This window comes from Canis lupus, chromosome 4 (assembly GCF_048164855.1).
Source record: "Canis lupus baileyi chromosome 4, mCanLup2.hap1, whole genome shotgun sequence".
NCBI lineage: Eukaryota > Metazoa > Chordata > Mammalia > Carnivora > Canidae > Canis > Canis lupus.
In genome coordinates this window covers 72,479,530-72,506,558 of record NC_132841.1, presented here as the reverse complement: position 1 = coordinate 72,506,558, position 27,029 = coordinate 72,479,530, and the positions used below count along the sequence as shown (strand labels likewise).

Here is a 27,029-nt window from a genome sequence, read left to right as displayed (position 1 = left end):
TGTATTTTCCTGCTTTATAACTTTAAATCAGAACATTTATCCCCTTTCTTTTCTCCATCTATCCAAATCCTACCTTCTTTCTGTTGTGGTCTTATGAGTTTTTTGGTGGTGAAAGAAAGGTAGCGTAACAGAATTACCTAGGCTTTTTTCTCTCCCCAAGCTTATAATACTTTCCCCCTTTTCCCCTGCCCCTCAGTTAATGTGATCTTTTTCTTTTCTAATACACATTTGTGTGGAGGAGTAGTTATTTAAATTATATGTTGGGGCAGCTCCTGGGGCACAGTGGTTTAGCGCTGCCTGCAGCCCAGGGTGTGATCCTGGAGACCCGGGATCGAGTCCCACGTTGGGCTCCCTGCATGGAGCCTGCTTCTCCCTCTGCCTGTGTCTCTGCCCCCGTCTCTCTCTCTCTCTCTCTCTCTCGAATGAATGAATGAATGAATAAATAAATAAATCTTTAAAAAAAGAAAATTAAAAAAAATATATGTTGACTCCTCATATTTTCTTATATATCAAGCTACAGTTCATTTTATTTCATTTTACATTATTTGTATTCTCAATCAGATTGTAAACTCTTTGGCTGCAGGATCTGCTTGTGGTACCGGTAAAGTGTTTTGTCTGGAGCAGGCCCTTAGCAAGCATTTGCTGATAACATATATGGCTCATCTGAACTAAATTTAAACCAAATTTAAATTTGGAAAATATCCTACATTCTTACAAACCACAAAATTCACTCTTTGTGCAATAGTAAAAATTCATTGGTTTTTAGTTTATTCATAAAATTGTAGAGCCATCTTCACTGTCTAGATTCCAGAATATTTCATCCTCCCAAAAAGAAATCCCATGCCCATTAGCAGTCATTCCCCATTGTTTCCTTTTCCAGCCCTTGGCAACCAGTAATCCACCTTCTGTTGCTGTGGAATTTCCTTATTCATGAGTGGAATCACACAGTGTGGCCTGTTTGTATCTGGCTTCTTTCACTTGATCTCATATTTTATCATGTATCAGCACTTCATTTTTTATAGTCAAATAATAGTCCATTTCATGGGTATACCACATTTTACTTAACTTTTTGTTAGCTGATGGACATTAGGTTGTTTCCACCTTTTGGTTATAAATAATGCTGCTATAAACATTCAAGTACAAGTTTCTGTATGGGCATTTGTTTTTAATTCCCCTGTGTAGATACATAGGAGTGGAATTCCTAGGGCATGCCCTAATTCTATAACTCTGCAGAACTGTCTGATTGTTTTCCAAAGAGACTACATGATAGTTAAGTTCCATTTTTAGTGTTTGAGATTTATACTTTTTCTACCTCCTCACCAATACTTACTACTCTGTGTTTAAGTGCAGATATCCTGTGGGTGTGCAGTGGTATCTCATTGTGGCTTTGATGTGCATTTCCCTAATGACTAATGATATTGAGCAACTTTTCATTTTTTTATTGATCATTTATTTATCTTCTTTGGAGAAGTGTTTCTTCTCATCTTTTGCCCATTTTTAAATTGGATTATCCATATTTTTATTCTTAAATTATAAGTTTTTACTGTATCCTGGATCCAAGTCCCATATTAGGTACATGATTTACAAATGCTTTCTTTCATTCTGTGGGTTACTTTGTCACTTTCTTGATAGTATCCTTTAAATCACAGAAGTTTTTTATTTTGATGATGTTTCATTTATCTGGGTTGTTGTTGATTGTGCTTTTGATGTCATATTTAAGACCCTGTCTAACCCAGGGTCATGAAGATAGACATCTATGTTTAGTTTTAGCTCTTACATTTAAGTCTCTGACCAATTTCAAGGTAATTTTTTTGCATGTGGTATCAGGTAGGACTAGAACATCATTCTTTTACATGTGACTTTCCAGTTGTGCCATCACTGTTTGTTGAAAAGACTGTTGTTTTCCTAACAAACGGTCTTGGAGCCTTTTGTCAAAAATCAGTTGAATGTAAATATAAGAATTTATTTCTGGACTGAATCTTATTCCATTCCATCCACCATAAGGGGTCAACCTTATGCCAGTATCACAGTGTCATAGTTACTGTAGCTTTGTAGTAAGGTTTGAAGATAGGAAGTACGAATCCTCTACCTTTGTTCTTTTTCAAGATTTTTTTGGTATTTTGGTATCTTGCATTTTCATATGAATTTTAGTGTCCCCGCATTCATTTCTGCAAAATAGGCAGCTGTAATTTTGTTAGGAATTAATCTGACTATAGATTAATTTGGGGAGTATTACTATCTTAATAATTAAATCTTCCCATCCATTAGCATGGGATGCCTTGTCATTTTTTTAGGCCTTGATTTCTTTCACTAAAAGTGTTGTGTAGTTTTCAGTGTGCAGTGTTGCACTTCTTTTGTTAAATTTATTCCTAGGTATTATTTTTTCTTTTTGATGCTATTATAAATGGAATTTTTTTTAGAATTTCATTTTGAGATTGTTTTTTTTGGTAGTGTATGGCAGTACAATTGATTTCTTTTTCTAATATATTGATCTTGTATACTATAAGAACTCCTTTATTCTAATTTGTGCTCCTTTTTTAGGGAGAATTTATGCTTGTTCTTTAATATTTTTGATTCTTCCCTTCTCTGGCCTTCCAAATACTACATGTTACAAGTAGTTACAAGATAGAATTTTTCCTTATTTGTCCAATCTGATGCCTTTGTGACTTGAAAAAACTTGTGCACATATGAAAGGTAAGATTAGATAGCTCAGAAGTGAAGTCACATTATGTCAGAATTTTCATTTAGTGATATCTACCTGCAGTGTAGGATTAAAAATTAAGGAATTGTGGTCTAGTATTTAAAACTTGTTTCACCTGTAGGAAGCGCCTACTCAAATGTTTGTTGCAGAATAAATGCCTTTGTTAGCAATATGTATATATAGATGCAAAATAAATTTTCTTGGTCAATAATTTCTAAAGTCTTCATCTTCTAGTCAGTAAGTGATTTTCAGTAGTGTGTCTGGAAAGTTTAAGTTATACAGGAAAAAAAGAAAAGAGTGACTAGGCAAGGAAGGTAATGGGATTACAGGAAGAGAAGAGAGGCAAGGAGGCAAAATTAATAACTTGAGTTTTGTTAATACAGACAATATTGTGATTTTAAATAAGTATCTATTGATTGGGAACAAAAGAGGAAACAGTGATAATAGGTTATTCCTCAAAATCAAACTTCTGTTTTTTAGTCTTGGTCAGAATTGAACCTAAATGGTAAATACATATATAAAAAGATGTTCAACCTCACTAGCAGTTAGAGAAATGAAGAGGTATACTCTTTTTTTTTTTTTTTAAGGTTTTATTTATTTATTCATGAGAGACACAGAGAGGCAGAGACATAGGCAGAAGGAGAAGCCGGCTCCCTGCGGGGAGCCCAATGCTGGACTTGATCCCAGGACCCCGGGATCACACCCTCAGCCGAAGGTATGATTAAGATTTTTTATAATCTTAAAAAAAAAAAAAAAAAAACTTGTAGAGTAGAGCTTTGGGTCCAAAGGCAGTTGACACACTCAGTAAAAGTGGAAGTCCTGGGAGAGCTCTTTCAATAATTTTAGGACAAGAAGTTATAGCTTAGGGGAACCTGGTTGGCTCAGTCAATTAAGCTTCCGACTCTTGATTTCAGCTTAGGTTATGATCTCAAGGTCATGAGATTGAGCCCTTTGTGGGGCTCTGCCCTCAGCATAGTCTGCTTGTGATTCTCTCTCTGCCCTTCCCTCTGCTTATACTCTCTCTAAATTAATTTTAAAGATCTAAAAAAAAAAAGAAAAAGGAAATTATAGCTTAAAGAGAGGGTAGGCAAAAGTTGTGAAGAGTAAAATAACTCCAGGTTGTTTTCTCTGTGATGGAGACTTCTATTTTCTCTTAGGTCTTCCCAGCATATAAAAATAACAGATGTGATGTGATTGCCTTATGGGTACTTAAAAATTAATATGCATTGTGTTTCTTTTCAATTGAGCCTATGTAGGAGTTTTATATCTATTTTTTTTAATGTATGTTTTATCTTTCTTGTGGGATCTTGTATTCAGTGCAAACTTTTGTATTGGGTTTGGTTTGTTGAGTTTTGAACAGTAGGACTTTACAGAATAAAATTTAGTTTAAGAAAATCATCTAAAACTTTGGATGGTATTGTGCCCTTTTAAAAATAAGCTTTTAAATAGGTTTAAAATAACCAATAATAGACTATTTCCAAAGGATTGCTTCTGAAATCTTGTCTCAGAGACATTTTTAGCTCCTAGTTAGTGACCCTTTTCAATTTTAAACCTCAGTCACCCTTTCTATGATTGTTTCTTCATTTCAGACCACCTCTTTTTTCCTTTCTTTTTACATCAATAACTGCAAATCTCTTTCTTCATGCCCTTCAGAACATCCCTTCTGTGTATATCAGCTTATTTTTAATTTTTATTTTTCATATTTTATTATCTTTAATATTTTGTTTATTTATTAGTGAAAGACACACAGAGAGAGGGAGGGACACACAGAGAGAGGCAGGCTCCATGGGAGCCCGATTTGGGAGTTGATCTGGGGATTCCAGGAGCACGCCCTGGGCCGAAGGCAGGCGCTCAACCGCTGAGCCACTCAGGCAACCCATATTTTTCATACTTTAGGCCCAATTGCTTTCTGCCTGAGTTACTAAATGTACACATGTACACAGAGTTTTAAAAATCTGCTAGTACTCAAAATCAGAGGATTATCAGAAGACTGGCTGCTGTTAGATCACATTTCCAGTACCCGTTTTTGAAGGGACATTATGACAGACTAGGATACTTAATGCCCTACTTGATAATAATATCAAATACTTATACTGTGTTTATAGAATCTAAAAGCTAAACAGAAAGGAGAAAGGAGTCTTTTATTTTATGATTTAGAAAACAGAAGAATTCTTCACTAAAACCTTTAATTCCTATTCTTAGCAATGATGATGATGATAGTAATAGCAATAATGGCTAATACTTACTGAGTTCACTGCTTTGAGTATTTCACTTGGTATTATTTAATCTTCATTGCAATCCTTTAAGGTTTACATATAATATTATCCCCACTCTACAAAGTAGGAAACTGATGCTTACAAAGAATGTGACTCACATTCTTTGGGATAATTGAGGGAAATCCCATGGCAGTACAGAGTTGGCATAATTAAAAGGTATGTGTGCTTCCCCTAAGTTCAATTAGTCTATAAGCTCCCTGAGGTCAGGAATTTAATATAAAAGTGCCTAGCATATGGTATATGCTTCTTTTTTTTAATGAACAAATGAGGTTGAAGAGGCTGATTCATTAGCCTTAGCCATGAACCTTCTGGAGGGAATCCATACTAATCTCATTTGCATTGCATGACTTATTCCTTTTCCTTGGACTACCATTTTTTGCTATCTCTGGCAGGGTACCTAGCAAGTTACTATTCATTCTTCAAGTTCCAGCATAATTTCATTTTTTCTGTAATGCCTTCTTATCTCTGTTTAAACAGGATTTGTTCTCTTTTCTACTCTCCCACTTTTTTCCTTTAAAGTCTATTATAATACCTATTATATCATATTATAATTCTTCCCCTAGCCTAGGAATCCTTGATAGGTCAGGAAAAGGAGGTGGTGGTGGACTGTGTCTTATTCACTTCAAATTCAACATTAAGTACAGTTTTTGGCACTTTAAGTGCTCACTAAATGCTGGGCTGAATGAATTCATACAAACAAGCTAAAAATAGACTTGTAGGTGAGTGTCAAGGCGTTTTATTTCAATGTTGTCCTCTCTGAATTACAGTCATTTGCTTTGTGATTTTAGGATACTCTTTAGATTATGAGGGATCATTCCTGTAGGCTGCTGTCTTTCAGAGATATTAAAATTGAGGTCCTATAGCATGTCAAGAGTCCTAGTAGGGTTTATTACAGAGTTCTCTGACATATCCTTTGGGGGAAAATTTTAAGAAAGGAAGAAAAAACTTAATAAAGGATGTGATCATAGATAAGCCAAATGCCTAAGAATGAATCTATTATTTAAGAATTTGAGTATAGAAAGGAGCATATTAGATTAAATTCTAGGATCCTGGGGCGTCTGCCTGGGTAAAATGGAAGAGCATATGACTCTTGATCTTGGGGTCCTAAGTTTGAGCCCCACATTGGGTGTAGAGATTACTAAAAAAAAATAATAAACTTTCAAAACAAAAATTATAGGATCCTTAAATACAGGGTATAAGTCAGAATTGTATGTGCTTTTACATATACCACATACTCCATCGGATCAGATTGTTCATGATATACAGTAGAGATGATAGGAATAGAAGTGCTTATAAATAGGATAGTGCATATGTTAGTTTCTCCAAAAGGAATTTTGTTAAACTATTGGTATACATACTTTAAATTAAATGATTAAGAATTTTTTTCAAATGCTGTATTATTTATCTATTGTTATATAACAACTTCCCCCAAAATTTAGCAGCTTAAAAACAGTAAACATTTATTATCTCACTATTCTTGTGGGCCAGGAATCTGGGTGCGTCATAGCTGGGTGCCCTCTAAACTCTGGTTGTCTCTTAAAGCTACTGTCTTCCTTTAGTCAGGGAATCAGTGAGGGCTGCAATCATCACACACTGGAATTAGTGTAAGGATTTGAGTATTGCAAAAATGAAAAGTTTTAACAAAAATAAAAGCAGGATACAAATTGTGTGTGTTTGTGTTATACGTACTTTTAATGCTTAACAGGTATTGTATAAAAATTATTAGTTAAGAACAGAAATATGTAGTTTCTCAAAACTTGGTTGGAAAGAGTAATGAATGAATTTGAATAATCTATTAAGAGATAGTTTTATTACAAAGTGTGTCTTCATGGGATAAGGTTACTTCTTGCTACATATTTCTCATTTCTATGTTGGTTCTAATATGGAAGTCTTTTCCTATTTGAGGGAGATCCACTAATGGAGGATACTGTTTGAAAATTTAGGACTTAATAGTGGATAATTGAACAGAAAAACCTACAATTTGTTTATAAGGTCAGGATTGGACTTGAATTTGGAAGGACTTCTTAAAATTTAGTTTTTCATGTATGTAAAGGGCAGTTTCCCTGTGCTTTTCTCTATACTGAATCAATCGATTTTTTTTAAGAGAGAGAGAGAATCTCAGGCAGGGGGTCCCCACAAGAGACTCAGTCTCACATCCCTGAGATCATGACAGCTGAAATAAGAGTCATATGTTTAACCCACCCAGCCACCCAGGTGCCCCTTTCCTGAGTCAGTCCTTTTTTTTTTTTTTTTTTTTAAGGTTTTATTTAATTGAGAGAGAGAGAGAGAGAGCAGGAGAGGAGAGAAGGGCAGAGGGAAAAGAAGGACAAGTAGACCCCTTACTGAGTGGGACCCTGGCTTGGGGCTTGATACCAGGGCCCTTGGATCATTACCTGAGCCCAAGGCAGATATTTAACCCACTGAGCCACCCAGGTGCCCATCCTGGATCAGTCTTAAGAATGAATGTTACATATAAAGAAAACTTCAAAACTTTTAGAAACACAAATAGAAAAAATATTTTGAAGATGTCGATTCCTAAATTATTTATTGGTTTAGTATATCTTAATCAAAATTTCAATGAGATATGGGGAAACTTGAAATAATGTTTCTGTAATTTATCCAAAAAATAAATAAGAAATTTCTGAAAAATACGAGTTAATGAATGGGGAGGGAAAAACAGACATGCCTTACTCTATGTTAAAATATATCATCAAGCTAAATCATCACTGTACAATATATTGTGATAAATCAGTGAAACAGAGCAACCCTAAAATAAATCCTACTTTTAACCTGTCTCTACAAATTAAAAATATACACAGTATCATAATACATAATATGTAATAAATACTATATATAAAAAGTATAAAGGTGTTGTGCATTTTTAGACCTCCCAAAACAATTTTGAATAATGACCATGATGCTAATAATAGGATATTTTGGGACTCTTTGTTGTAAGATTAATTTTAACAAAGTATGTTTACATTCAGTACAATCTTGGGAGCTGCTTACATAATTCTTCATCTTGTTAAAATCATTGTGTTGCCTTTATTAGCCTTTACATTAAGAATGACTTTTTTTTCTATCAAACTAATGCAGTGGCTTTTTAAAAATTCTGCCTGTGTTCTTTGAATGAATCAGTGAAAATAATTAGTCTTAGTGGTTTTAAAGTCTTTGGTGTACTGTTCACTGACTGATTCCATCTCCACTAAATTGTTATCCAGCAAATGATTTCTTCGGCAAAATGAGATCTTAAAGAACCAAGGTTCTACCGGATACTGCTCCATTTAGCTCCAGGTTTTGCTTCAGTAGGAAATCTGTCTATCCAAGTAAAGTGATTCAGGGTTTAAGTCTTTAAAAGTCTCCCTTCCAGCCCACAGCACAAAAGGATGCCCAGTACATATTTGCAGGCCATATAGCTTCATTAGTGGTCTTAACATGATCCTAGGGTGCTCAGTCCATTAAGCATCCAGCTCTTGATTTCAGCTCAGATCATGGTGGCAGAGTCCTCAGATCAAGCCCGGTGTTGGGCTCTGCTCTCAGTGCATGGTCTGCCTGTCCTTCTGCCTCTATTTCTCCCCCTGCTTGCACGCGCTCATTCTCTCTCAAATCAATAAAGTCTTTAAAAGAATAAAATGATCTTAGAAGCTGAAGCTAATAGTCCTTCTAGTTAATCGTTTCTTTTTGTTTGTTTGTTTTTAGGATTTTATTTATTTATTCATGAGAGACACACACACAGAGAGAGAGAGGCAGAGACACAGGCAGAGAAGCAGGCTCCATGCTGGGAGCCTGATGAGGGACTCGATCCAGGACTCCAGGATCACATCCTGGTTCAAAGGTGGCACTAAACCGCCACGCCGAGCCACCCAGGCTGCCCTAGTTAATCATTTTATATAATCTCAGACCCAAGGTTTTCTCCTCTCCTTTCTTAAAAAAATTATTTCTGTTACCTGAACAGATTTTGTTTTACTTGTTGATAGCCTAAAATTTGTAATTTTCAGAAGGAAGTGAGGTGAAAATTTGATCACAATGTATATATAGACTTTCCCCTCTACCTAATAATTTTTCTTGAAAGTAGCCACCACATTGGTCAAATAAAACAGTTGGCTTTGTTGCACCCTGAGTTTTTATTTTGTCAAAATGTCCTTGTTCTCATTAAGTCTTCAGTAGAAAGTATAATTAATACTTAATGATTACTAAATCTGAGTGTTGGAGAAAAGGGCACAAAATTCAAAAGTACTAGATTTTGAATATTTTCTGGTAGCTTACCTTTATATTCTTTGAGGAAATGATAGCTTTTTAAGCATGATTTTGGTGTAGGAAAATTGATTCATAAGAAATATGAATGAGTTTCAGAGTAGTGCTAAAAATGCTGTGGTGTATTTCTTTGCACCGATCACCATCGGTGATCGGTGACTGGAAGGATGTGGATTTCGTGTATTTTATTGTGTCACTTTAGGTGTCTCTATTCTGAAACAGTGGTTTTAAAACTTGCTGCATATTAAAATCATCCGGAAGGTAACTTTTAAAATCTTGATTCCCAGCTCTTATCCTTGACATTGCTATCAGCATTTCCATGGATGGCACTCAAAACATAAAGTAAAGTTTTCCAGGTGTTTCAAGTATGTAGCCAAGTTTAAGAAACACTGCTGTGAGATGTTCACTGAGCATCTTTTTTTAATGCAGATTGTAATTCAGTATATCTAGAATAGTGTCTGAGAGTCTGCATTTCTAATAAACCCCAGGTGGTATGATACTCCTGGTCAGTTTTCCAAGCCTTAGAGTAGCAAGGTTCTAGAACACTTACTTAGTATACTATTTGCAGATAGACTTTAGTTGTTGTGGTGTCTTTATTCAAAAAGAAGTTTATTCTGTTTTGGGTCTCATAATTGCAAGATACTCTGTTAGGTGAGTCTTATATGCTTTTTCTCATTTAACCCTCATAACACCCTTGCAAGAGTATAATATGTGTTTTTTATGGGAGATTCAAGTTAAGTGATAAAATTATGGAGCCATCAGAAATTAATAGTTTAATAGTTTTGTGTAAGACTCCAAGTGAAAGTTAAAACTTTAAGAAGTATTTCATCATATGCATTATCCCACTTTACTTAAGTAAAGAAAACAGATTATGGGAGCAACAAGACTAAAACTAAGATGCATTTGCTCAGAATAGACCAGAAGAAAATATGCCAAAACATACTGCAGTTGCATTAGAGTGACAGGATTATAGGCATTTTCTGCTTTTACCTGTATCCTAAAAATATTTATAATGTGCATATATTATCTTTAGAATGAAAAGGAAAAAGCCTGAGACTTCTCAAAAATGCCTCTGAAGAATAGGCCTGAAAGGTAATAACTAAAATAAATACTTAAGTTTCATATGAAAACCATCAAGATTTCAATGAAAAGATGAGTAAAGAACAATTCACACAAAGTACAAATTATAAATGAACAGTGGAAAATACTTTTTAAAATATAAAACAAGCATGATAAGACATTTATTTTACATGTAGCCAAATAGGTACCTACCTTCCCCAAAAAGACATGCTTTAATATTAACCCAATGCTGACAGGGCACAGCAAAACCAATATATTCATTCATTTTTGGTAGCATTATGCAGCTTTTTTCAAAGGCAGTATGGTGAACTCACAGAAAGATTACATTTAATATAATGGTAGTAGTATACAGAAATATTATGCACTCTCCAACTGCCACTATGTAGAATGTTTATACGCTGAAAGACATTTTTAAAAAAGTAAAAGTCCGTATTTGAGTGTAAAGAGATGAGATCACAGAACGCTATAGTATTTGCTTAAAAGTTCTTTAATCTTACGAACTGTCTTTTCAACTAAAAAAGAAAATCTGGTAAGTCTAAGTTAACTTTACATATGATAGCCCTCTGACTTTGGGGAGAACAAATCACATTTTATGTATTATGGGTGTTTAGGTTTTATTTGTTTTTATGTTTTTGACCCTCTTCAGATCATGTCCTGTAGAAGATTCCTAAATGAGCCACCACTCTTCATTGAGTTTTGTTTTTTAAAATTTCTGAGTGTTAAGGCCAACCTTGTATTCAAAATTTATTGAGCTGACCTTGTATGTTTGTATAGTTAGTTATTGTCCAGGTAGTGTATAGGGAACATAGAATTAGAACCATAAGGGGATTATGATTTTAAGAAATAAAATGGTATTAAAGATACTACTTTTAGAAATAACTGAAGAACTTCAGGCATCTTTTAAAAAATAATCTGTAAATTCTGTTTCCAGTTTCCTCTTTTCAGTGTCCAAGGTTGCATCTAAAATAGCACAGTCATTGCCAAACTGGTGTATTTAATCTTAGAGAGCATTAGAAAAAAATGTATACCAGTAAACCACAATATTAAAAAGTTTAAACATAAAATTCCAGAAGTCACCAGATACAGGCTCTTTAGAAACCTGAAGCTTTACCTAAGAAATGAGGTAAAGGAAAATAAATTTATAATACTGTAAATACTTCACAGGACTATTACTGTATGTGTATCCCATCCTGAAATTGTTACCATGTCCCTACATCAGCCTTGTTGACTGTCATTCCAGACTTTTATAATTGAAGCTGAACAGCACACTCCAATTGTCTAGTTCTGTATTTCCCAGCCAGAGGTGGGTGAGTGCTGTTGGCATTTTGAGCAAAACATTCATTGTGCTGGAATGTGGTTTAGTGCTCCACTCACTTCTGAGTGTCCCACTCACTACTGCCAGTTCATCTCTCAGGTATTATTAATACCAAAGCCTCTCACAGTTTTTGCAGTTGATGAGTGAGTACCACCTTCCATTGAGAATTCATTGGTCTACTCTAGAAGAATGCTAGTTAGCTCTTTTAAAATTTGGTTAATTTCACGTTGTAGTGTTGAAACTTTACGTTGGACATTAGTGAAGAAGATTAGGGTTCAATGTTATTAGGGAAACATTTTTCATTCCAACAATTGATGGCTTATAAATGCAGGAGAGGACTTGCTGCAATTTTTTTGAAAGATAATTTTGCACTACTATGTCAATCAAGATTTAAAATGCTCATGCCTATTTCTCATTAACCCAACTTCAAGGAATCTAGCCAATAGAAATCTTGGAGGGCATACAAATTCATGTTTTAGGATGTGTATTTGCAGTATTGTTGGTAGTAGCCAAATATAAGTAAATAGAAGTAAAACAAACACAACCAAGAACAAGAACCCCACCCACCTAAGTGGTTATAAATGGTAGTTAAATAGTTTATGATACATACCATACATCTATTTTTTTAAAAAAGAAGTAGGACTTTATTTACCAGATTGTTAACAAACAATATATCATTAAAGAAGAAAAAACAAGTTAGAATATTATGATTAGTATGATCCCAGTTTTGCAGTAAAAATATGTGTGTACCTGCTTGTGTGTATGTGTGAGTCCTGAGAGGTGATTTTTTAAAAATGAATAAATTAAAAAGTAGAACCAAGACTTTCAAAGGTTGAGAAAGAAATAATGCTTTCTTTGTCCTTCTAGCATATAGTTGGCTCTCCCATCATTTACCTTTATTTCCTCCTTTAGACAACTCAATTGCACTTAATAGAAAGCCTTACTCTTGAATCTCTACCCAGAAAGATTTTGAAAAAGACTTTAATGAGGAATTAATTAATTTAATTAATGAGGAATAAGTCATACTGTCTTCAGGGGTATCCTAGTCTCAAATTTTGTAATGTTTTGACTGTTTCTCTTTACTCCCATGTTTTGTTTTTTGTTTCCACTTCAGCTGTGGGAGCCAACCTGCAAAACATCTTTTCCATATATACCTTTGTTGTTCTTACTGCTTTTACCCTACTTCATATCCTAATTACTTTTTGCTCACATTATTACAATAGCCTATGAAACTGGTTTCCTTTTGTCAGCTTCAGCCTGTTCCATTTCCACACTAAACAGTGTCTTCTGAGCATATGATAGGATTAGTGATGTTGTTATCTTGAATGTACTCACAGGAGCAGTTTTGTGTTTATATATTTCCAGCTGTAGACTGTATACTCTGATAATTTGCACTTTATACCTCTACACTCTGTAAAGAAATAAACTTAACTTTTTTAAAGGAAAGGGGGGATACAGAATCTGCTACTACTGTGGGCTAGCCCTGAAAAATTACTATATAAACTACACTGACTCAACTCTTCCAGGAGGAGGATGTTATTATAGTTATTATTTAAAATGGATTTATGGGAAGAGCTTATGTGGTGAGTTGTGTGTTAGGATAGGAATTCTATAATGAATAAGCATGTCTGCTCTTTTAATATCTGTAAAATCTTGGTTTGTTTTATTCTTTTGTTGTCATTCAACTTCCCTTTGAGAAATTCTTAGCTGAACCAGGAGGAAAAAAGATTTTGTTATTTTGATCTATATCTAGACTAGCACTGTATGAAGAGTATAGGAATCTGGAAAATCTTGCTAGAATTTGATCAAGTATCCTCCTAAGAGCAGAGATTCCCATTTAGAGGAAGTAGCATGGAGGGGAAAGCACCTTGAGAGCTTTTTTCCCAGAGGATACTCATGAGATTCTGAGAAGGCATCCACTTATTACTGTTCTCCCCTTGAGAAACAGTTTTGTTCTGTTTTTAAATTTCACTTTTAAGTAATCTCTGTATCCAGTGTGGGGCTCAAGCTTATAACCCCGAGATCAAAAGCCATGTGCTCTACTGACTGAGCCAGCCAGGGCCCCCGAGAATTGGTTTAAATGTGTCTTTATTACTAAAGAAAAGTGTCATATTCCTTATGTGTGTAGGGACAGAAAACTGATTGAGAATAGTTGCCTTACAGAAAGTGAGTTGATAGTAGCTGTGATTATCTCGTTCACACTCCTACCCAAACCTTTCATATTCTTCAAGGTACCAACTTCTACCTCCTCTAAGAAATCTCTGATTTCCTTCTAGCCTTTCCTACTCAAATAATTTCTCCTTTCTTTGAACTTACTTGGATCTTGTTTATGACCTTTGTGCTTTTCTACTTAACTGTAATTATGTGTGTACCTTAAAAAAAATCTATGTACTATCCTGGAAACTTCTTAGAATAGGGTACATGTCTAACTCCTTGTATCTCTTATATTACTTCATACAACACCTTGCACCTAGTGTAGAGGGTAGGCAAATATTTCCTGATCAAACTATTTGTTATGAAGTTTACATAGGGAAAAAAGTTAATGAACTTTAAATGTCATTTTTCTTCTATCCCCCCAAAATATCTTTTGTTCCAGAGGAATTGGCAAAATTATAAAGATGATATGCAATGACTACAGTTAGGAAAGCAGTGTAACTGAGAAAAAACATCAAGAGCAAGTCAAGAAGTAACTGGAGATATAGATGAGCTATATCAGTTTTGTAAAGCCTTATAGGCTATTGAGTTTGAACTTTATTTTGTTCTTGAAGGGGAGACCACTGGAAGATTTTAAGAGACGAGCTCTTTGATTAAATTTGTGTTTAAAATATATTTGGTACAATGAGAAAGCTACATCTAAAAATTGTTAAGACTGAAAGATAGGATCCAATTAGGCTATTGCAAGAGTCTGGGAAACAAAAAAAATTCTAAAATATTAGAACAAAGGCAGTATAGTAGGATAGAAGAGAGTGGTTTTGAGAAATACAGATTAAGTTGATAGGTCTTTTTGGTGTCATATTTGACATGGGGTAAAGCAGAGGGAAGTCTTGACTAGGCTTCAGAGATTGGATGAAGTGCTGAAAATGTAGAAAAGGAATATGGGAGGAAAAGGAGTAAAGTTTTGTGGCTGAGATGAATTTTGAACATCTTAAATTTGAATTGTCTGTAGGACAGCCAGTTGAAGATGTCTAGCAATCAGTTGATTATATGCGCCTCAGGTTTAGGGAGAGGTCAGGATGGAGAGTTCCCAGCATGCAGGTTCTAAGTATGAGTGGTTAATGTTTGCCCTGGAGAGTATGTCTTATAGTGTATCACTTAAAATAGTGTCTCCCTAGACAAGATTTGTTGTGGTTTGCTTTCTATAATTTTTTAAATTATAAAAACGCAATTTCTTTTCATCTGAATCTAATCATGAGAAAAAATCAAAGCAACTCAAATTGAGGAAGACTACAAAACAACTGGCATTAACAAAATATCAGTACATTGAAAAATTAAAAATATAGGTGGGGAGGGCACCTGGGTGGCTCAGTCAGTTAAATATCCAACTCTGATTTTGGCTCAGGTCATGATATCAGGGTTGTGAGCCTCGTGTCTAATTCCATGTGTGATGGGTGTGGAGCCTGCTTAAGATTCTGTCTCCCCTCTGCCCTTCCCTGCTCTGTGTGTGTGTGTGTGTGTGTGTGTGTGTGTGTGTTCACCCAGGCTTTCTCTCTTTCTCTAAATAAAATTTTTAAAAATAAAAATGAAAATACAGGTTGGGGAACTGTTCTAAAAGAGACGTGATAATCAAATACAGTGTGATCCTTGATTAATTGATTGAGTGATCCTGGATTACCCTTTTTGAGGATATTATTGGGGTAATTGCATATGGATTGTATATTAGATAATTGTATCAAAGTTAAATTTAAATGTGACAGTTTATTATTGTGGAGGAGAATGTCCTTTTTTCTTAGGGTATAGTGTTAAAATGCAATTAAGTCAAGTGGTTTAGCATACAAAAAACTGAGTATATATAGAGAAAAGGATAAAACAAAAATAAGGTATAAAACAAATGAGTTTTATTACAAGAGTTTTTTAGTTATGTGAAAAATGTATTTTTATAATTGTCTATTCTTAATACATTTTTTAGTATGGTTGCATATTAAAAGTTGGATAAGATGGTATTTATTATGTTTGTGTTTTTATCCATCGATTAAGGGAAATCGTTAAGACATTAAAGCAAATGACTTTTCTTCTTCTCTTTGAAGCCAGGCCTACTAAATAAGTGGACCAGAATTATGATTTATTATTAATAAACTCTGTAATAGTAAAAATAGGATAGTCCACAACCAAGGTTTATTTTTGCTCATATTACTTAGCCAACACAATTTATCAAGGAAGAGACCTGCTCCACCAGTCACTCAAGAAGTGAGACTGATGGAGTTTCTGACAATGTATAATGGTACATCTGGAACTTTAGAACCCATGGTGAGCATCTCAGGGAAAGAAAGAGCTGGAGGATTCGCCCATTGGCTCTTCGATGTTACAGCCATGAAATGACACACAGGTCATTTCCACTCATGGTGCATTAGCCAGAACCAGTTACATGGCTCTGCCTTATTGGTAAGGGTCTGGGACATGTGGAAAGCACATGGATATTTGGTGAGCATTAACTGTCACATTTTGTAGTTCATCTCAAGGAATACTGTTAATAGTCTTAAAATCTGTGGATATTGGCCATTGTTGCCATATTTCTGCTTATTAAACCATAAGAAAAAAAATTTTTATCACTTTTAGTGCCAGGAAGCAGCTTATTGCTTTTATAGTGACTATTTCTCACATAACTCATATTTATTTTTTACTTTTTAAAAAATTTATGTATTTATTCATGAGACACAGAGATAGAGAAGGGGGAGAGAGAGAGAGAGAGGCGCAGAGACATAGGCAGAGGGAGAAGCAGGCTCCTTGCAGGAAGCCTGGTGCAGGACCCGATGCCGGGATCACACACTGAGCCAAAGGCAGATGCTCAACCACTAAGCCACCCAGGCATCCCTATTTTTTACTTTCAAAACTGTATAGTAAATGTAAACTGAATTTGAGAGAAGTTTAGTAATTTGCCTGGCTATAGAGTACTATCATTTGGAGAAATTACATAGTTTTGAGATTTTATTTTGCTATTTTAATTTTGATAATAGCTACTTTTATTTTTTTTAAGATTTTATTTATTTATTCATGACAGACACAGAGAGAGAGAGAGAGAGAGAGGAGAGAGGCAGAGACAGGCAGAGGGAGAAGCAGGTTCCATGCAGGGAGCCCAATGTGGGACTCGATCCTGAGAATAGCTACTTTTAAATATTATTTTAAACTCAAACTTTTTTGGCATTTTTAAAAAGGGATTTCCTCAAAGTTTTTATTTTTCTTTTTAAAATTTACATTATTTACCTTTAAAATAACATTAGGTGGTATTTTTCAGATTGTAATCTTTTGGGCAGCGCCGGTGGCTCAGCGGTTTGGTGCCGCCTTCAGGTGCTGCCTGATCCTGGAGATACACGATTGAATCCCGCGTCGGGCTCCCTGCATGGAGCCTGCTTCTCCCTCTGCCCGTGTCTCTGTGCCAATCTCTCTCTCATGAGTGAATAAATAAAATAAAATAAAATAAAATATTGTAATCTATCAAACATTTGTTGTATGTATAACCATTTCCTTATTCTTGAGCACTTATTTTGACATTTTTCAGGGATATAAATTCTAATGTATTTCTAAACAAATATCCAAAAAGTTTTGTTTTTTGTAAACACATTTAAAATATCTACATAGATTAATTAAACCTATATAAACTGTAGTGTCATTTGTATTTCTAAGATATGGCTCAAAATTAGTTTCTCATAAAATCTTGGATAGAACTACAAACAGTAGAAAGCTTCATTTTGAATACTTGATCTTAGGATGTTTGTTCTTAATCTATTAGACAAAATCAACCAAATTCCTCAGATTGACTTGATTTCTATACAGACCCTTCCTACATCTTTTTATCAAATTTAAGTTATAAATTTGAGTTATAAATTTAAGTTATAGCCTAAAAGCTCCTGTTAGATGAAGTCCTGAGGTCAGTACAGTCAGGTGTAATATAGTGTTTTAGCTCCAGTAATTCTTGATGGGAATTTCTTAAAAACAATATCCTTATGGAAAAAAACAAAACAAAACACTAAAGCCATGTCCTAACTGTAGAAGCAAAGGAAGAGGATTACATTTTATCTATTTATTTTTATTTTCTTTTTTTTTAAATTTAATTTTTAATACTGGTGTGATTAGGATACAGTGTTATATGTATATATATTATAGTGATTCAACAGTTCTATATATTACTCAGTGCTCAACAAGATAAGTGTACTCTTAATCCCCTTCATGTATTTCACCCATCCCCCTACCCATCTCCCCTCTGGTAACCATCAGTTCTCTATTGTTGAGTCTGATTTTTGCAGTATGGGGGTTCCTTAAAAAGTTAAAAATAAAGCTACCCTATGATCCAGGTATTTATCCAAAGAATACAAAAAGAATGATTCGAAGGGGCACATGCACCCCAATATTTATAGTAGCAATGTTCACAATAGCCAAAATATGGAAAGAGCCCAGATGTTCATCAACAGATGGTTAAAGATGTGCTGTGTGTGTATATACATATATATATATATATATGTTTTTCTTTTTCAAGATTCCTTTTGCTATTTGGAGTATAATATATATATATATATATACACACACACACATACATATATATGTATATACACACACATATAATACATATATGTATATACATATATATGCAATATGTGTGTATATATATGTATACACACAATGGAATATTAGCTATCAAAAAGAGTGTCATTTGCAATGATGTGGATGGAACTAGAGGGTATTATGCTAAGAGAAATAAGTCCAAGACAAATACCATATAATTTCACTCATATGTGGAATTTCAGAAATAAAACAGATGCACATAGGGGAAGAGAAGGAAAAATAAGATAAAAACAGACAAGGAGGCACACCATTAGAGATTTTTAACTATAGGGAATAAACTGAGGGTTTCCAGTGGGGAAATGGGTCGGGGGATGGGGTAATTGGGTGATGGACATTAAGGAGGGCACTGGATGTAATGAGTACTGGGTGTTACACGCAATGATGAATTACTAAATTCTACCTCTGAAACTAATAATACACTCTATGGTAATTGAATTTAAAAATTTTTTTTAAAGAATCTGATTTTTGGTTTGTCTTTTTTCCTTTGTTTGTTTCTTATATTCCACGTATGAAATCACATGGTATCTTTGTCTTACTTAGCATTATGCTCTCTAGATCCATCCATGTTGTTGCAAATGGCAAGATTTCATTCTTTTTTATGGCTGAATAATATTCCATTGTGTATATATACTGCATCTTCTTTACACATTCATCTATTGATAGATACTTGGGTTGCTTCCATAATTTGGCTATTGTAGATAATGCTGCAATAATGCTCTCCAGGAGACTCCCCACTGAGCACAGAGCCACACACAAGGCTTGATCCCAGGACCCCAAAATCATGACCTGAGCCAAAACCAAGAGTTGGACACTCAACTGCCCAAGACACCCAGGCACCTCAAGTTGTTTAGTTCTTTATGTATTTTGGATACCAACCCTTTATTGGATGTACCATTTGCAAATATCGGTATGTTGTCTTTTAGTTTTGTTGGTTGTTTCCTTTGCTATACAGAAGCTTTGTACTTTGATCTAGTTCCAGTAGTCTATTTTTGCTTCTATTACTCTCCCCCTTAGGAGACATATCTAGAAAGATGTTGCTATGACCAATGTGAGAGAAATTACTGTCTCTGCTCTCTTCTAGGATTTTTATGGTTTTAGTTCTCATCCTTAGGTCCTTAATCCATTTTGAGGTTTGTGTATGGTGTAAGAAAGTGTTCCAGTTTCATTATTTTGCATATAGCTGCCTGGTTATCTAAAGACACATTTATTGAAGAGACTGTCTTTTTCCCATTGCATATTTTGCCTCTTTGCCAAGGATTAATTGACCATATACTTGTGGGTTTATTTCTGGGCTTTCTATTTTGTTGCATTGATCTATGTGTTTTTGTGCTAGTACCATACTGTTTTGATTACTGCAATTTTGTAATATAGCTTGAAATCTGGAATTGTGATACCTTTAGTTTTGTTTTTCTTTTTCAAGATTCCTTTTGCTATTTGGAGTCTTTTGTGGTTTCATACAAATTTTAGGATTCTGTGTTCTAGTTCTATGAAAAATGCTGTTGGCATTTTGCCAGGGATTACATTAAATTTGTAGGTTGTTTTGGGTAGTGTAGACATTTTTAATATTTATTCTTCTAGTCCATGAGCATAGAATGTGTTTCCATTTCTTTGTATTTTCAGTTTGTTTCATTTTGTTTTATAGTTTTCAGAGTTACAGGTCTTTTACCTCTTTGGTTAAGTTTATTACTAGGTATTTTGTTATTTTTGGTGGAGTTGTAAATGGGATTGTTTTCTTAATTTCTTTTTCTGCTGCTTCAATATTAGTATGGAAATGCAGTAGATTTCTGTATATTTATTTTATCCTGCAACCTTGCTGAATTGGTTTATCAGTTCTAGAAGGTTTTTTTGGTGGAGTTTTTAGGGTTTTCTATCTATAGTATCTTGTCATCTTCAAATAGTGAAAGTTTTTCCCCCAAAGTCAGGAACAAGGATGTCTGGTCTCACTACTTTTATACAACATAGTACTGGAAGTCCTAACCATAGCAATCAGACAACAAAAAGAAATAAAAGGCATCCAAATTGGTAAGCAAGAACTAAAACTTTCACTATTTGCAGGATTACAATTTAGTATGAATATGAAGAATGTGTAAAGGCTTAACATGTCTGAAACAGTTATTAGTTCAGTAACTTTCTTTAACTTTTGTTCAGTTAAAAGTCAAAAGAGGATTCTTAAAAAATACCCAATTCCTATTTATCACTCTCATTTAAGGTTTCTGACCTTTGCTTTGACATATAAAAACAATATAAATCTTAGTGGCAACACATGCCTAAGGATCTCTAGAGCTGCCTTCTTCTTTTGTAGAATTGATGCTAATTGAACATCAGAAATTTTTTGAACAGTATCAGGTTCCCTACGGATCTGGCTGTTAGCTTATATGTCAATGAAATAATATTTCATCATTTATTACCATTGGTAGAACACAGACTTAAAAGAAATGCATCTGGTATCCATTTCTTTACCACATCATTATCTCCAATGGAAAAATATATGTGGAATGACTGCACTCAGTTGTTGCAAATGAATTGTTGTCATTTCATTTGTGGTAATTTTCCGTTCTTTTTTCCCCAAACCATCTATTTCCTGGTGAAAAAGAAAATTAGTGAAATTGCTTTTCTCAGTATACTTTATCTAAATTTTAAGTTTCTATAGTAAAGGTAGATTATTGCCTTCCAGAAGGTTTCTTCTTTATTACAAGTTCCTTTAGATGTTTGGGTTTGTTTTTCTGATAAGCTAGAGGATGATCCCTGTTCCAAAGTTATTTACTAAATTATAGATTTAGTTGGAAGAAACGGACAACTTTCTCTGAAATTTTCAAAAACATAGGTAAGCACTTGGCTAAAATAAAGTCATCTCTTCATTTTTGTATAGGAAATGCCAGTGTGTTAAATACCAGTGTTTCACCAAAAGTGATTTTGTTTATTAAGTGAATTTCACCAACCAGTTAAATTTTACTGTTGTTTTATCAACTTTTTATGTTGCTAAGAGGGGAAATTTTAACATTCAAGTGGGTAAAGTAGGAAAGATAACTTGAGAATAAAAGGAGTCTTTCTATATGTCAGTTGAGAACATTACATTAATGTATTTATGCCTTACATTATCTCTATTTCTCTTGTTTCACCATGTGCTCCTGTAAACTTCATTTTCATCCTTTATTGAAAAGCATGATTTTGAACATATCTTGTGATGAAGTTTACAATATTTATTGCAGTAAAAAGAGCTTTTGGAGGTTCCTCGGTGGCTCGATTGGTTGGTGCCGAGTCTTGATTTCAGCTCAGGCCATGATCCTCAGGGTCCTGGAATCCAGCCTGATACCTGGCTCCATGCATAGCAGGGAGTCTACTTGAGATTCTCTTTCTCTCCCTCTGCCCCTCCCTTCACTCACACTTTCTCTCTCTCTCTCTCTCTCTCTCTCTCTCTCTCTCTCAAATTAATCTTTTTTAAAAAGATGCTTTTGGTTATGTAGGCAAAGTCTTTATTGGCATGTGCATGATTGAGAAGCAAAATACTTTCATTTGAAGTACATTTCTTTACATAAGCAAATAATCCTCTACTTTTTTTTCTAACAATAGCAAATTAATCCATATACATGATGAGAAAGCTTCTTAGGACACTGACATACAGATTCTTGTTAATTGCAATGTTCACAGGAATAGAACCTTTTTTTTTTTTTTTTTTTTGAGTACCATACAAACAGGTGTCTGTAACCATTAAGCCCAAAGTAGACTTAACCAGAACTATCTTGGATGTCTTCTAAAAACTTTTGCCCAGTATTCTAGTTGATCTTATAAATCCCAAAAACGGATTGTGGCAGGAGTCTCTGCCACCTACTAATTGGGAAAGTTTGTGATTGTTATATTTGGAACTCACTGAAGTTTCCTTTGTACATTTGATGTTTATACTACTATGCCATTCCTAGGATACAGGTTCTCATCATTTTTTTGGTTATTACATCAAGCAGCTTTTCTGTGCAGGATCAGGGGTACAAATAGCAGAAAAGTATAGCTATTACACCTTGAATCTCTGATTTTGTGGGTAAAAAGGAGAAGTTTGAAAAAGAAAAAGCTTCTTAAGTGACATAGATGCAAATATTTCCAAAGAACAGGATAGCATAAAATAATGATAGCAGAACTGAAGGGCATATAGGTTTGTTATCACTTGAGAAGTACTTGTTACAAGCATCTTATTTTATCAAAGCTTTTCAGTAAGTAGCCATTTTAAAGAAAAAGATTAAATAATGGTACACAGATGATACTCAGATATGATGAAATCATACAAGTAGACCTCGAATGAGTCAAGATCAAATTGTGAGGACATGTGAGACTCAACTTTTGATACTTGACTGTATGTTTAGAGTTGATGCTCTATATATATAGTAGACTGAACCAGGAAATCTTTCTGGTGTTCTTTTTTTTTTTTTTTTTTAAGATTTTATTTATTCATGAGAGACACACAGAGAGAGACAGAGAGAGAGAGTGGCAGAGACATAGGCAGAAGGAGAAGCAGGCTCCACACAGGTAGCCCGATGCAGGACTTGATCCCGAGATTCCAGAACTTGCCCTAGGCCGAAGGCAGGCGCCAAAGCACTGAGCCACCCAGGGATCCCCATTGGTGTTTTTTTTTAATAATAAAGAACATATTACTGTAGAATAAAAAATATTGTTCTTAAATGATAATTAAAAGGCTGTTTCATATGTATTCTGAAAAATGGACACATCATACTATGTTTTTTGCTACTAGTGGCTGGCTATTTTGTAATTGTTTTCCATCAAAGAAAAGTGCTGCTTATTTCCATGATCACCTCTACCACTGCACTCTTCATCTCAATAGTTTGGCTACCTTACATACTTTCATTGGCAACTTTAACCTGTGTCTGGGACATTACATACCTTTTTGTTAGTTTCTAACAATTTATTTCAAAGACTCTCTGAGCTTATTGTCTCATCTTAAAATACTTTATTGACTAGTTTTCAGCAACTTTTGAGAACATTTCAATCCTAATGTTTAACACGGGTTTAACTATAATATTTAACCATTATGTTTAAATCAAACTTGGAAGCAAAGTTTGCTTCAGATTCAGAATTAGAGATCTGTATAGTTAACACGGGTTTAACTATAATATTTAACCATTATGTTTAAATCAAACTTGGAAGCAAAGTTTGCTTCAGATTCAGAATTAGAGATCTGTATTCCAACCTCTTCTCTATATGTCACCATAGCCACTTTGTTCTCCATTCTAGTTCTTTGCTTTTGCTACAAAATTTTTTACTCTTGCTATTTTGATTTTGTCATTCAGGACCTATAAATTGCATTTTACAGTGGATCATTTTTATCTCCTCTTTAAGAAGCTTTAAGATTATTGGGGTACTTGGGTGGCTCAGTCAGTTAGGCATCTGACTCTCAGTTTCAGCTCAGGTCATAATCTCAGGGTTCTGGGATCAAGCCCTGCGTAGGGCTCTGCTCAGTGGGGAGTCTGCTTGAGGATTCTTTCCCTCTTCCTCTTCCCCTCCCCCCTAAATAAATAAATCTTAAAACAAAATTTAAGAAAAGAAACTTCCAGATATACTTATTCTTCCTCAATACCAAGTAATAACTCTAATTTTCTAGATCTTTTTTTAGTGCCTTCCTACCCTTTCACACCTACCAAAAGAAAGTAATTATATTTTATTTACCCCTGGGCCTAGAGTACATTTATATGTACCTTCAAAAGTAAAATTTCATCTCCTGTAAGAATCATTACCGATATTTCCATGAGTACATATAGCTTCTGGTTTGAATACTATTTTGAAAATGGAGTGGGAGATATAAAAATCTAGGCTAAAATCCCAAAACTATAGCAGAATTACCATCAGAACCATAATGATCTGATGACATTTATCCTATTATAAGAGTCACACCAAAGCAAAGTAAAAAGGACTGTCTTTGCTTGGAACTATCTTGTAATACCATGCCTGCCTTCTTTCTTACCATGGAATGAACATAACCATTCCACTGAGGATTATTTTTCTTTACATTCTTGCCAAGTCAGAATCAAAAGTAATGATTTAGGACTTGAGAACTTAGGAAGCTAAGTCCATACTGTCACTGACTTTCCCCAATTTTGCAGCCTTACACACACACACACAAAATAGCAAGGATTTTAGTTTGCCCTCAGGTAAAGGAGAACTAGTTTATTCCAGAATAAAATCCTATAAAGTTATTTTATGAAAAGCCAGCTTTCCAAAATGAATGTGATCAGTACAAAATTGATTAATGCCTTAAAACTTTTTATTTAATATTGTTTTTGATAAATTGTAATTCATTAGTAAAGGAAAAGAAATGATTCTTTTATTGTTGAAATATAATGTTTTCCTCAATATGATTCTTAAAAGTATATTATCAGTTTCTTTTACTGCCTATTTCCTTCTCCCTTGTTTTTCATATAATGACCTTGGATTTTGACCCCTTTTTTAAAAATTGGGTCTTTATTATAATTTCTGTACTCTTGTCTCTTACCCTGCACATATCTATTAGTTTGATATTGGAATAAAGAAAATCATGCTATTCGTAGTTTAGGTTAAAACTCATTTTGAGGTTGCCCAATTTTAGGAGTATAGTTTTGTTTTGTTTTGAAGTAAGCTCTGTGCCCATCATGGGGCTTGAACTCAGGAACCCAAGATTAAGAGTTGCATACTCTTCCTACTGAGCTAGCCAGAGGTGCCTCAGGGCTATATTCTTAGAAAATTTTGAGTCCATAAGATCTGTATGTGAAACAAAACTGTGATTAGATTTTCCTTTCATCACTAGTATATATATACTTTTAACCTGGTATGCACTGTGAAAAGTGTCAAGCACATGTCTATCTAATTTCTCTGGAATCACTTTGGCTCTTTAACTGTGATATTTGGGACTACTACACAGTAATATAAAACCTATATTAGGTTTTATTCGAAAGTCCTGGATTTGACTTTCCTACTTACTCATTTTATGAAGTTAGGCAAGTAAGAACCTCTGAGGTCCACTTTTTTTGTCTGGTTCATATATCACCTAATTTATCTGATAGTGTCAATATGCCTAGACTTGATAATATTATGTACCATGGCAGTTTTGTCGAGAGGATAAATGACAAGTCAAAAACCAAACCCCTAGTTTACCTTTACTTACCTTATTTTTGATAAAGGGAATTTTAAAGTGCGAGTGATGATAGGTTAGGTAGTATATTTGTAGATTTGAACTGCAGCTTTCTATTCCACCACTTTTAAGTATTTTTAGGTACTTTCCAGTAACATCTCTGTAGACCAAGTTAAAGAAAAAATACATTTTAAAGAAAGGATTTGTTGTAATTAATCCAGTTGAAACTTGACTTCTGTGTGTGAGTCAGTGATGCTCCTCAGGTTGAAATTTCTTATTTATTTATTTATTTATTTATTTATTTATTTATTTAATCTATCTTTCCCTACATGATTAAATTGAGGGCATTATCTTTACTGGTGTCTCCTAATTTGGTAACTTGGGTAATCTTGGTGTAAATAGTTTTTTTTAAAAACTACTTCTTAAGATTCTTTGGAGAAATTGACCAGTTTCATACTTTTACGTTCATTCTTTTTTTCTGTGAGCTGAAACATACTGGTATTTGGTTATATTACTTTACAACGTAGGTGTTCTGATGAATACTCTTGTAAAATTTTATTTTCAGAGTTTTTTTCTGGGGCAGCCCAAGTGGCTCAGCGGTTTAGTGCCACCTTCAGCCCAGGGTGTGATCCTGGAGACCTGGGATTGAGTCCCACATCGGTCTCCCTGGATGGAGCCTGCTTCTCCCTCTGCTTGTGTCTCTGCCTCTCTCTCTCTCTCTCTCTCTCTCATGAGTAAATAAAATCTTTTTTTAAAAAAAAAAGTTTTTTCTGCAGCCATGGAAGTCACTTATACCTTTTTCTTTTTTTTTAGTCACTTATAACTTAGTTTGGTCCTGACATGTTTGGCTTTCTGTGTAAGTCTGTTAGATACTGACTTTTTGCCTTGAATATGATTTAAAGGGTTGTATATTATTAAACGATAAAATCCAAGTAATGCTGGTAGGTGTATTTATAGAAGCTCAAAAATAAAAGTATATAAGAATTACAAATTGAATCCTGCCAGTCTAGTCTTATGTAGGATAAGATCCAGTTTTTCAGAGTTTTACTGATGAATAATTTCATTCTATAAATTCATAATAAAAAATTTATAATGAAGATAGTTAAGAATTGTTTGCAAGTTCATTAGTTGTGTGCGTTCTACTGATTGTCCTATAGATGGCATTGTTATAATTTGTTGCTGATTTCCACAAGATCTATTGTTTTTTCTTTAGGATTTTTTTGATTTGTTAATAGGAACACTTAAGTAATCAATCAAACTAGATCAGATAATGTAGACCTCTTATGAATATAGCTGTTAACTTTGGACAATAGCCATTTTCCTCTTGAACTAATATCCAAGTAAATCCTTTAAGCGTAACTGCATTTAGGAAGGTTATTGATTTCAAATTAAATAAAATTATTTAATTATTAATAAAGCATTAAATAATGTGATATTTATTTTTCTTGAGGAAGTTTTATATAACTTCCTGTAGTTTTGTATATAGTTTGTCAGCATTACAGAATTTATATTTTTATTGTG

The 27,029-nt window shown here is 34.2% G+C and overlaps 1 protein-coding gene across 5 annotated transcripts in view; it reads left to right on the top strand.

Moving 5' to 3' along the window:
• NIPBL (NIPBL cohesin loading factor) overlaps positions 1–27,029 on the top strand; it is a 197,438-nt gene that overhangs the window by 18,426 nt on the left and 151,983 nt on the right. The window contains exon 2 of one of the 5 annotated variants that reach the window (XM_072824873.1): positions 3,289–3,416. The exons of the other annotated variants lie outside the window; for them this stretch is intronic. The gene's annotated coding sequence lies outside the window, so the exon portion shown is untranslated. The remainder of the gene's footprint in view (positions 1–3,288; positions 3,417–27,029) is intronic. 5 annotated transcript variants of the gene reach the window in all.